Below are 13,784 nucleotides of genomic sequence, written 5' to 3' on the forward strand. Positions count from 1 at the left end.
CACCTTCCAATCTCTCATTTCTAGCTGCTTTTTTCTGCACTAAAATTCAGGCTTCTGCTTCCAACCCTAAAAAACTCTTTGAAACTTTCTCCTCTCTCCTGCAACCACCACCCCCTCCTCCCTCCTCGTCCCTCCTCCCCGACGATTTCGCCAACTTCTTTGACAAGAAGGTGAACGATATCCGATCCTCCTTCCCTCCTCCCCCGGCTGGTGCCCTGCGCACTACCCACACCCGTCTGCCTGCCACCCCCCCCCTCTCTACCTTCATCTACTCCTCTCCCCCCCCCATCCCCTCTCTATCCCACTTCTCTCCCCTCTCCCCTAACGAGGTCCTTCTCCTTGTTACCTCTAGTCGCCCCACCTCATGCTCTCTGGACCCGGTCCCATCCACTCTGTTGCAGTCTATTGCACCTGAACTTCTTCCCTTCTTAACCCACCTTATTAACACCTCTCTGACATCTGGCTACTTTCCCTCTACTTTCAAGACTGCCAGAGTCACCCCCCTCCTGAAGAAACCGACACTTGACCCCTCTGAGATCAAGAACTACAGACCGGTTTCCCTTCTATCCTTCCTATCTAAAACTCTCGAACGTGCTGTCTTTAAACAACTGTCCTCCTATCTCCACCAGAACAACCTCCTGGACTCCAACCAGTCTGGGTTCAAAGTGGGTCACTCGACAGAGACTGCCCTCCTGGCAGTGACGGAGTCGCTCCATGCCGCTAGAGCGAACTCTCTCTCCTCCGTTCTGATACTCCTGGACCTGTCTGCAGCGTTCGACACGGTGAACCATCAGATCCTCCTCTCCACCCTCGAGGGGATGGGTGTCTCGGGCTCTGCACTCTCCCTGTTTGCATCCTACCTGACGGGTCGCTCCTATCAGGTGATGCTGAGAGGGTCTGTGTCAGAACCACACAGGCTCACAACTGGGGTTCCCCAAGGCTCGGTTCTGGGTCCTCTTCTTTTCTCTCTCTACACTACATCTCTGGGTGCTGTCATCCACTCTCATGGCTTTTCCTACCACTGCTATGCCGATGACACCCAGCTAATCCTCTCATTCCCCCCCTCTGATACCCAGGTGGAGGCACGCATTGCTGCTTGTCTGGCTGACATCTCGGAGTGGATGTCGACAAACCACCTGAAGCTCAACCTGGACAAGACCGAGCTGATGTTCCTCCCGGGGAAGGGCTGTCCGCACCGAGACATGGCCATCACCATTGATAATGCTGTGGTGACCTCAACTCGGACTGCGAAGAATCTGGGTGTGACCCTGGACGATCAACTGACGTTCTCGGCAAACATCGCATCAGTGACGAGGTCCTGCAGATTCCTGCTCTACAACATCAGGAGGATTCGCCCCTTCCTCACGGAGAAGGCAGCCCAGGTGCTCATCCAGGCTCTCGTCATCTCCCGCCTGGACTACTGCAACTCCCTCCTTGCTGGTGCTCCGGCATCTGCCATCAGACCTCTGGAGCTTGTTCAGAAAGCTGCGGCTCGTCTGGTGTTCAACCGCCCCAAGTTCTCCCACACAACCATCCTTCTCCGCTCTCTACACTGGCTCCCCGTAGCGGCTCGCATCCAGTTCAAAACCCTGGTGCTAGCCTATAGGGCAGTGAAAGGAACAGCTCCTTCCTACCTCCGGGCTATGGTCGATGCCTACACCCCTGCCCGACCACTTCGGTCTGCCACCTCAGGGCGACTGATTGCCTCGTCACTCAAGGGTCCTTCTGGCCGATCCACACGGTCACGACTCTTTTCTGTTCTGGCCCCACAGTGGTGGAATGAACTTCCCACTGATGTTAGGACAGCAGAGTCACTGTCCATATTTCGCCGCAGGCTGAAAACCCACCTCTTCAGGAAACATTACCCTTCCTCTCTTTCTGACCTACTTGTTGTTAACTAGTTGTACGAACGCTTGTTTTCTATTGCTGTATTGTTTATTGGATTATTGGATTGTCTATTGGATCTTGTTTAGTCGATACACTTATTTGTTTTAGCTCATGCTCATTTGATTTAGCTATTTTGTCTCATCTGTTTAAGGAAATAGGTAGCTGATATATTGCACTTTTACCTTAGCGCTAGGTATACTCTTGGTTGCTTGTTTTTGCAGAAAATGCACTAAAGACTTCTGGTGATTAGTAGTTTTCGTTCCCTACCTATGTTGAATACACTTATTGTAAGTCGCTTTGGATAAAAGCGTCTGCTAAATGACTGTAATGTAATGTAATGTAATGTATGTTTTGTTATAATCAAAATCTACAAAGTAACTAGTAACTAAAGTGTTCAAATAATTGTAGTGGAGTAAAAGCACAATATTTGCCTCTGAGATGTAGTGGAGTAGAAGTAAAATACTGAAAACTGGAAATACTCCAGTAAAGTAAAAAATACCACAAAGTTTTACTTAAGTACAGTACTTGAGTCAATGTACTTAGTTACTTTACACCACTGAGAATGGAAGCATAACCTTGGACTAGTTGGACAAGAAGGTTGCATGATTTATGTCACATTGTTCAGACACTCACTGGAAGTGAGAAAGTTCTATTTATGACCTGAAGGGAGCGCTATTAGTCCTATCGAAATTGTTCAACCAGATAGATTGGCAATCAGGCAGGCAGGCAGGCAGACAGACAGGCAGACAGACAGACAGACAGACAGACAGACAGACAGACAGACAGACAGACAGACAGACAGACAGACAGACAGACAGACAGACAGACAGACAGACAGACAGACAGACAGGCAGACAGACAGACAGACAGGCAGGCAGGCAGGCAGGCAGGCAGGCAGATGTATCCATTCCTGAGAAAAAAGCAGTTATCATAGCAGCGTGGTAAGGATTAAACACTATTATAGTGTTTAACTGTATAGTGTCACTATACAGTATACAGTATGCTTACATGTAAGAGTAGAGTCTTCCTCATGATACTGTATTCACTGTAATACTGTAATAATGCTAATAATATATTATACGATTATATAATGATAATTATAAATGATGTCCCGTGAGTTTAGCTTCTCAGCATATTTAATAGAAAATGGCAATGAAGATAGACTGTATACTTGTCATTTATACAAGTCTAAATGAGTTTCATTTTTAATTGGGTCTATAGAAATAATATATTATGTCCCATGAGTTTTGCTTCTCAGCATATTTCAGAAAAAAAGGGCAGTAAAGATACTGTAGACTATTAGGCCTACTTTCTTTTTTCTTCTTTTTATGCCATTTTTACAACCTGCTAAGATAAATGTAATGAAGTCAGATCAGCAGTTTATAGCCTATATTAATGGTTCTATTAAGCGTGCCAACGTGTCGTCACCAGCAGAAGGGGCAAATCAGGCTGCGGGGGCGAGGCATTGGGCGTGGCATTGGGCAATGTTAAGTCAACCTGGTTTTTACCCCTCAAAGATGTCCGCAGCTACCAAAAGACACTTGTTGACGCCCCCTTCAGGATTTTTGGCACGCTCTATAAATCTGCAACCTTAATAACTTCATTACATTTATGACTGCTGACTGGGTTTGCAGTGAGCTAATTTAGTTAACCTAATTACATAATGAAAGGGGTGAAGTATTAAAAAAAGATGATGCCTGACAAGAGCTATAAGAGAGGCATCCAGAAATAGTTAAATCTGAGGGGATTTGAGTCCCTGAATCTGTTGATTTACATTGTGTGTGTGTGTGTGTGTGTGTGTGTGTGTGTGTGTGTGTGTGTGTGTGTGTGTGTGTGTGTGTGTGTGTGTGTGTGTGTGTGTGTGTGTGTGTGTGTGTGTGTGTGTGTGTGTGTATGAATGAGCAGATTAATGTGTCTTGCTGTGTCCTTAATCTTCCAGAGCTGTGCCTAACATGGAGCTTAAAAAGAAATGGAAACACTTTAATAAGCTCAAGAGGAGTATTTCTGGCAAACAACCATCAACTGTATTTTTAGAGCAGCCCTCCATTCATGTCCTATTGCAGTGGTAGCTACCTTTACTTAAAGGACAAGACCACTTTGGTAGATGTTTGGGTTGTGTAGTTAGTTACCTGTTTCACCGTACACTGTACGTCAACAAGAAGCATATTGCTGCCCTCAGAAGGCATTCCAATGACTATAAGTCACATCTGCATATTTTTAATTATCAATTTCTAATCAATGGCGCAATTATTTTTGATTTATTCTCCACCTTTGTTGTTACATCATGGCAAGGTAACTACACAACCCAAACCTCTACCAAAGTGGTCTTGCCCTTTAAGTAAAAGCAGCAATAGGCCTAGCACAATGTAGAAAATGACTCTGTATTCAAAATCTGACTTGTGAAAAAGTACAAATGTATTGGCATCAAAATAAGTACCAAAAGTACTGTTAAAGTACTGTGTGTGAAATGCAGAACGTCCTATTTCACTGATGTTTTATTCTTCTTTTTTTAAAGCTCACATTCAAACATAATTATTAAAAATATATATATATATTGGCCATAGTCAAAACTATATTATTATCGGTTCAATACCGATATTTTTAAGGCAGATATTGCAGATGAAGAGTGATTAATCGTGCATCCCTAATGCCAACAGGGTCCTGTCAACCTGTCAACTATAAGGTCATACAGCTGACAGAAGGCCTACTGTATGAAGCTGATAAGCTCAACAATCTCTCCTGACCAAGCGAGGATTGCCTCTTGATTGAGCGGTAGATGTTTAGAGTAGATGTTTTCATACAATTTACAGATTGCAGCTATAAGATATAATAGAAAGAATAATTGTGCATCGCTGCTTCACTTGACGTCATGCTGGAAAATGTGTCTCATACTCCAAAATGGACGAGTCACGAATTATACCGTTGATCGCCGTGCGCTCCCCTCCCTTTCATTTTGTGATGAAATAGTGCTCTGTATGGGGGAGTGGGATTGAAATGTCTGGGGTGTAATTTATACCCCCAGCTTGAATTCATGAATGTGAATCAGCAGCATATTTCACTGAAACCCTCCCCGGCCCCATGGAGTATGAGTATACTCCACTGCCCTGGAAAGTCATGAAGGAACCATTTTTCTCCTGAATAACGTCGCTGTCGGGCAGATACCTTGTATCTCCATATTTCAACCTTTTAATGTGTTTTCATCAAATATTGCCCTATATATTTCATCGTACAAGAGCAGGGTTTGGCAACTTTGATGATGGAGAGGGCCACTATACTTCCACACTCACTCCAGAGGGCCACATTGCATAGCCTACTGGCAGACATCTCTTATCTCCGTATTTTAACTTTTTTCGTAAATGAATGCCGTAATTCGCCATTCTATGTCACAAAAGAGCAAAAATAGCCGATCTACAAGCTCAAAACGTGTCGCACTGCGCGTTTTGAGCTTGTAGATTTGCTATTTTTGAATTGGAATCCTGTTTTTTTTTTTTTTTTTTTTATCTTGATAATTAACATTTGTATTTAATTTCAAATGCATTTAGTTATACTTATGTTAACTTTATGAACTTAAATACAAATACATTGGACATAAAAAAGACAATAGAATTTTAATACTAGTCATTAAGCTACTAATATAGACTGAAGTAATTAAAGCGGGTCATGTTTGCATGTTTGGAACTGTAACAGCTGAAATAAATAATATATCAGTATTCCGATATTAACCTGCGGGCCGCATTAAGTGAAGGTGGGGCCGCATGTGGCCCCCGGGCCGCCAGTTGCCCATGTACTGTATGTACAAGAGTGTCACGCAAAAGTATTTTTGACAAAAAAAAGGTAAAGTGAAAGTGGTTAAAGGAGCATTTCATCCATTTTCAAACTATCTTCATATAATTGGTCCTCACTAATTATTAGATGGGACCATTTCTGTCTACTCACTCTGTGTCTCATCGATGGGGATTCCAAGCTAATAGAAACTACAGCCTTTCTCTTCCTGGAAGCCATTATTCTTGATAAAGAATAAAGAATAAAAAATGTGTACACGCATACACATACACATTATAGAACACGACATAATTTGCACATAAAGGACCGCAATGGAAACAAGCCGCTGGCTTTTTTGCATTTTATCCTTTTGATAATGTGGTGTGGTATTTTACATAATGTTTATTAATAAAGAGGTCAAATTCAAAGTTTGAAATATTGACATTGCAGGTCTTTAAATGTTTTATATGTGGGTTTTATTATATAATTGAACCAATGAAAACTATTAACTAGAGCTTGTGACTAAACAATAACTTGGAGCTATTTGAACACATGCAGTCCTTCTTTGTTCCATTTCCTGAGAGGTAACGGTTTTGGACATACAAGCTTTCCACCCCGACAGTGACGATTACCGCTCTGCCCCAGAAAGTCACGGAGGAAGCGTTTTTCACCAGAATAAGCATTAAACTGTCATGTCGGACATTATTCACTCTGTGCAAAGCACCGACACACAGTAAAATATTTCCCCTGCTGACCTGCACGTTCTGCTGAAGTGGAGCTCTCTCCCAGACCACACATTCTAAACCGAGGACAGTTTTTTTTAATGATTCTTACATCAACTCTTAAATAAACTGTACCTAAAGGTATTTCACTATTTTTGTGTTCTCCTTCATTTAAATGCCACTGTATTTGTGTCTGTTTTCTAGTTTTATTTACGCATTGCACTTTTGCTATGTTTGTTTTGTATTTATTTTTTTACCTTGTATTTTGTCTTACATACTGTGGTATCTTGTTTTTATTCTTACATGTCAGGGACTAAGGATGAAAATAGCATTCTTGCTAAGTCCCATATATTTAAACCTCTAATTGCATGTTAGCTATGCAATGCTGTACTGCTGAATGCCCTGTTCATTAACATTATACTGTCTGTCCCTCTCAAATAAACACATATTATTGCCAAATATGCTAACGAGGAAAGGTCGCATGACTGCACCGTGGTAATAGATGCATTGCTGGACATCACAAACATGGACATAGACTCTTAGATCACATTTCAAAGTTAATGCTAAATTAAAGACATTTCCATTTGAGTATCAAAATATACCACTCAACAAAAATGTGAAAAGTGAAAATTATGGCCACCACAATTTGATGGAGCCCGCCTAAAAGGTGTGCGTAGCCGATTATATGGCATGGGATGGGATCAGTCTTACTAAAATATAATAGTGGGAATGGATTCAGCACTAATTAGACATCCCATAAGCTCATATTGGCCAATTTGTATTTGTACAGTTTTTCACCCATGCAGGCCCTCAGGGTACCCCAACTTTGATTGGCTCTCACAAAGTTTCACTGAGGATTTGGGTTGGAACTAATTGTGAGGTGTAGTAGACACCTTTATGAACATATTGGCGAAGAAAGTGATTGATAAGCAATTATTTTGCAGATGGCTAAAAATGTGATTATATTGCAATGGCAGCACTGATTTGGCACACCAGCATGCCACAGGTACATGTGATCACTATGATCCTTGTCTGACCCTCACAACGTGACACCTTATTTGTTCAGTTAAGTGCAATACTGAGTTATAGTGAAAATGAAATTTTCAATAATGCCGGTATTAGCTACTTTAAAATGGTACATGTGACATTTTGACAACTTTTTAACATAGCTCCACATTTTCTACACATTTACTCCAATCTAGAAAGTGATTAGAAGTATATTTCTGGGGGGTGCATGATACCCCCTTCTTCCCGCTAGACTATTTTTGTATCCATTTTATGCTTCATTTATTAGCATACAGTTGCATGCGCCCAAAATGCCAATCTAATGCAACTCGTTGTGAGCTTGTATAGATCAGCTTTTTTTCGGCACACAATTCCGTCTTACAACAAAGTACAAATCCTCTGTATTTTACTGTATTTTTCTGTCTCTCTCTCAACATGATGTGATGTGAGTCCCTCTCTCCTTAGAGCACCATCATAAACCAACTCACTGGCAGAATGAAGCATAGTTCATAAGCAGTGCATTGAGGCACATCTGGTAAAAAGCTTCTAGATTGTTATTTTTGTATAGGAAATAGTTTTCTCTGAAATTTCTCCCAAATGGTTACTGGACAAGAGTGCTGTAAATTAAACATGGCAGGAGAAGTTGCATGTCCTGTGTGTGTGTGTGTGTGTGTGTGTGTGTGTGTGTGTGTGTGTGTGTGTGTGTGTGTGTGTGCGTGCGTGCGTGCGTGCGCGCGTGCGCGCGCACAGCGTGTGAGACAGACAGACAGACAGAAAGGGGGGCCAGAGAGAGATAGAGAGAGAGAGAGAGAGAGAGAGAGAGAGAGAGAGAGAGAGAGAGAGAGAGAAGGGACATGGAGGGTTACCAGTTTTGTGAGCTTGCAGATCAGCTGTTTTTGTTGTGCAACTAGAGATATAAACCAGTAAACCACCGTTAATAATGTGAGAATGCTATCCCACCAAACTTTCTGAAGAGAATAGACAGACTGTTCTTATGCATTCTCTCATTGGGTTAACTTCTAGCTGGTGAAATAATGAGTGAAATAGACCCTTGCGGGGACCTTATGTAACCGCCTCAAGGACCACCGTTTCGAGCGAGCCCTCCGACTCGCGCGGGGGTCCCCGGACCCCATATTGAGAACCAGTGCATTGAATATGTTACTGTATAGGTGTGTGGCTGAAATTACATATTTTAAAACGAGGCCGCCACTCAGAGCATTGAGAAGAGTATTATTTTGACACCTCGTCACCCCGAGGGGGGAACGGAGCTGTTTTTGGTGTGCGATCTGTCAGGACCTGCATGCTCTGGCTGGCAGATTAGATCTGCAGACAGCCAATCAGCGTGCAGACGGAATGGACGGGGGTGCGGGAATGGGGGATTGAAGTGATGAAAATGTTTGAAGGATTATCATCGGTCTGCAGAGCTCCCTGTGATGTCCTATCATAAAGGATTTTGCGGAAAGTGTTTGGCGGGAAAAGACGTGATGACAGGAGGAGGGTTGAGGCCAATTTAGCTTGGAGCGTCAACTATGTTCTGAGATCATACTGTCTGCCACTCGCCCACAGCCTCGCCACAAAATACAAACAAGGACGTTTTTCATTTCATTTCCGTTTGCCCAGGACCCAAAGTAGTGAAAGTAGCAGATCTACTAACTTGTGGATCTGCTATTTTCCCTATATAAACTTGTTTTTAAAATTATTTATGGAAATTATTAGATTTTGTTTTATTCTCATGAAATACTTTGAATTGTTTTTAATTGATGAACAATTGTGACTTATTTTGTTTAAACTTTTTTTGATCTTTGAAATGTATATATTTTTAAATGTAGGAAACGGACACAAGGAAATATTTACTTGTGACAATCGGTCCGCGACCCTTCTTGTTTCTCCTCTCCTCTCCTCTCCTCTCCTCTCCTCTCCTCTCCTCTCCTCTCCTCTCTTCCCCTCCCTTCCCCTCCCCTCCGTCGCCTCTCCTCTCTTCTCCTCTCCCCTCTCCACTCCTCTCCTCTCTCCCTTTATCTTCTCCTCCACGATGCCCTGCTTCAGTTCAAATGATGCCGCCCGGCCAGGCGGGACTTTAAACAAACATCGGTAGTTTTGGACACATCCTGTGAGCATGCCTGTTTACAGAGAGTTGTCAGCTGTTGACATATGGATGTTCAAGCATGTGTGGAAACAGTAGGGAGGATTTGCGTTTGATGTTCAAGCAAGCGCGCCGGCATGAGAGAAAAAGTCGGGGGACATTAGCTGGGGGGTCGACGATGACGTCACTGTCAGTTTTGGTGTAGCTCCGAAGAGTATACAAATGTAACCAAATGGACAACGAGCCCTCGGAATTTAATTAACTAACTATAAGCACTATAGCTCTGGGTAAAGAACAGATTGTAAATGTTAAAGTAATTTTCAGACTTTAATTTAAGGGAAATTCAAGCTTACTCTAGTGAAAGTTAGAAGAACTACATGAAACATTGCATTTCAATAAACACCACTTAGTAATAAGGAAGTCAGAATAAATAGTGAACATATTAGATTAGATATTTTACACATAGAGCTCTTCACATGTTCAAAATGGTGGACCCAAACCCTCATGGACCCCTGAAATTGGTTCTGAGTGAAGCCGACATAAAAAAAGAAAAAAGAAAGACCCACCCCGAAGGCACCCATTATTTTATGGACCTGACAAACCTAAAATGCTGTTCTAACACAGTAGGCGAGATGTCAGCTATAGCCTACTCCATGCTGTAGCAGCTTACAATAAGAGACATTGGCCCTCATTTATCAACGCGGTGCAGACCAAATAATGGACGTACGGCGAGATCACCGCACCTTTCTGCATTTATCAATATATCCTGACATTGGATTCATCCTACCGTAAGCTGAGATCTCACGTCTGGTCGATAGCAGTTGTTGACGTTGGCTGCACCCGTTTATTCCATCCTAGACCTGCGGAGCAGCATTGTCTGACTGTCTGACAGGCATCTGGACACATAATCCACTCATAAATGTATATCTACACTAATAAATAATCCCTGTGAAAATATAACATTTTATAAAGTAATTTAAACAAACTGCTTTAACAGTCATTCAGATAAGATTGTAGATCTGGCTGCATTGAAAATAGCAGATCTACAAGCTCACAAGCCAGTGTCGCATCGCGAGGCGTTGTGAGCTTGTAGATCTGCTATTTTCAAAATATACGAGCGCTTCTGCGAGAGCACTCTCGGGAGTTTAGACAGGTGCAGCGGCGCTGCTAGACCGGTGCAGCGGCGCTGCTGTTATATTTTCATGGCCACCGGGAGATCAGACATTTAACCCATGGTCCAACACACACCAGCCTTCATCCATTAATTTTCTCTCCAGGCTATCTCTCATTAATGCGGAGCGGGACGGGACTTGCCCGTCCGACGGTCCGAGTCTCACTGGGAAATGGGAATAGCCTACATGACGGCTTTATTTTTGTGTAACTCGAACGCGCACTGCTCGGTATGGGTTAAATAAATTAATATACAAACGTATTCCATTCATGGCGATGTGATTGGTATCATAATATGTCATTCATGTAGGCTGCAAGCCTACGTGACAAAGATTGTACCGCTACGGTACGGATTACATGAAAAACACAGCTGGGCGGGCGGGCGTGTGTGTGTGTGTGTGTGTGTGTGTGTGTGTGTGTGTGTGTGTGTGTGTGTGTGTGTGTGTGTGTATGTGTGTGTGTGTGTGTGTGTGAGAGAGAGAGAGGGGCGTGTGCGTGTGCGTGTGCGTGTGTGGCGAGGCGAGCGGGGGAAACTCTTTCTTATTGGCTTTTCATGATGTATTTGGTCGTATTCTGGTTCTTCATGTTGTAAAATCGGGGCGTTTTGAGAATATTTAAGGGCGTGTTATTTAAATGGCGCTCGGTTTCAGCCGTGACATTTATCAAGGCTGGGACCAAATGTACGGATCGGCTGTGTAGGATGCGCTGATAAATGTGACTTCGACGTTGGTGTACGGCCGAATATATGGAAAAATATACGCCGGTTTATACGCTCCGTTGATAAATGAGGGCCATTGACCTTAAATTGCATGTTTTCGCCTCGATTAATAAGGAATCGGATCCATGATCATGTGATGCCACGGTGCACTTTGATTTCACTGAGGTATAATTTGATGTGCTTTGTGCGTGCGCTCTCGGCTCTCACTTTAACTGGAGGAACAACTTTGTTCCCCCATATTTTGCCTGCAGTAATCTGATCCCTGGTCAGCCAGTCTATCATAGCAGCACTTGATTCTAGCAGCCGAGCCCTGCGGGCATCTACTTCTTTCACACCCACAGCCAGCATACACAGATCAACGATTTGTTGTGTAGCTTGTCTGACACCTAGTTGATCGAGTTGAGAGAGTAACTGCACGTAGCCATTAAAACAGAACGGTCATTGCGGCAACACAATGGGAAATGGTGGGGTGATAGACCAGCGCCGGTCGGGAAAAATAAATAAATAGATAGACCAGTCGATCGCAATAGTGTCCCCCCAATAGTGGGGGGACATTCAGGCCCTTCTGACCGATGCCTATGTGTCCAAGCCACCTTTGATGGAGTTATCCCAGTCCTAAACAACAGCAGGCTGGCTTGTCAACAGCCACAGAACTCAACACAGTGCAGGACATGCCTCTTGCACCATCACTTGTTTTTCTTGCCGGAGTTGAGCAGTTGTGGAAAAAGTACTCACATGTTTTACTTAAGTAAAAGCATCAATATGTAGAAATAGCAAAAGTCCGGAATTGAACATTTACTTGAGTAGTACAAAGGTATTGGTATAAAAATGTACTTAAAGTACCAAAAGTAGAAGGTACTCATTATGCAGAATGTCCCGTTCATAGACTGTATAAATGAGAGGTCCGGTTTCACACGTTTTCAAATGTATGAAATGTACAGAAATCTTTTGAAACTAGCAGATCTCAATAGAGATATTTAGGGTGCTTCTTGAGTACCCTATATTTATTGGCATCTGTGATTTGTTTTATTGTAGTTCAAATGTGTGTTATTGTTTTTCATTATATGTATTGTGTTTTATACCTTTTACATGCTGTGATCAGGGCGTCCTTGAAAAAGAGAGCTTGCTCTCGATGGGCTTCCCTGAATAAATAAAGGAAAAAAAGAAAGAAACCCCATACATACAGTGGAGCAGTACATTAACCCAATAAGCATCTGTGTCATTTTAGCTTTTAGCTATATATTTGTGTGTGTCATTTTTGCAAATCTTTCAATATAATATATTTTTTAAACAAACATTTTTCAAATCTTTGCTTCTGGGGGTCCCTGGAACAAAATATTTTGAGATGGGCAGTTGGCGGCCAAATACATAACATTTTGGGGGTCCTTGACATGAAAAGTTTTGAGCACTGTGCGACATACGTTTTTCAGAAAACTGTTAGGATTTAGAAGACATTTGTAGAATCGGCCTCAGGTCTTAATGGGTTAAAGAACATACTGTAAACTTCACAGGCGCGCTCAGTAGAGTGCAAATCTCCGCCAGGAGGCGTGTCCTACCTCCCACCATCTTTCTGTCTGCCTGGGTCATGTGATGACAATGTTTTGGGTTTGTGTGTGTGTATGAAAAGGCACAGGCCGATGGGGGGCAGGGATATAATAAAGTGACTGTCATTATTTAATCATTACAGTCAGGGCCGCAGGAAGGGGTGTGCGAACTGTGCGGCCGCACAGGGCCCCGCGCTTGGGGGATCCCCGCAAAAAAACATTTATTTTTATTTTTATTTTTATGAACAGAATCACATTTATTAAGAGTTATAAAAAGAAATAACCGCAAATAACCACCAAAAACTCGGAAATATCCGCCCAAAACCGCCCAAAAAAACCCACCCATCCTCGCGCGCGCGCGAGGATGGGGTTGCGCACGCGCGCTGCGCGCGCACGCGACTTCGCACAGGGCCCCGCATTTCTCCCAGACGGCTCTGATTACAGTGTATTACAGAGTTACAGGCTGTATGGAGACAATTGCGTGGACATCGAACACATCTAAAAGTAGTGTGGTGGGCGCCCCTAGTGGCTCAGCTGGTAGAGTGCATACCATTAAAGTAGCACTTTTTATCCTCAACTGGTCCTCACTAATGCTCAATATAAAATGACACTCTTTCTGTCTGCTAACTCTGTGCCTCAGAGGAAGGCTGAGGACAGTTCCGAAACCTGCCTACCAGTGACATCATTGGTAGACAGGTTTCAAACAAGTTTTCAAACTTTATTCCTTTATTAATGCGAGAACAATGGCTTCTATTTCAGCATGCTACCTTTCCAAGAAGAGAAAGGCTGTAGTTTCTATTACTATAATCTCTCAAGAACAGATTCTGCTCTGCGTTAGAATCTGTCGTGAAGGTTCGTCAAAACGTGTGCGCACTGTGTGGGCGTGGGCGTGC

The sequence above is a fragment of the Gymnoscopelus braueri genome (genome assembly GCF_963280865.1).
Source record: "Gymnoscopelus braueri genome assembly, chromosome: 22".
Classification (NCBI taxonomy): Eukaryota; Metazoa; Chordata; class Actinopteri; order Myctophiformes; family Myctophidae; genus Gymnoscopelus; species Gymnoscopelus braueri.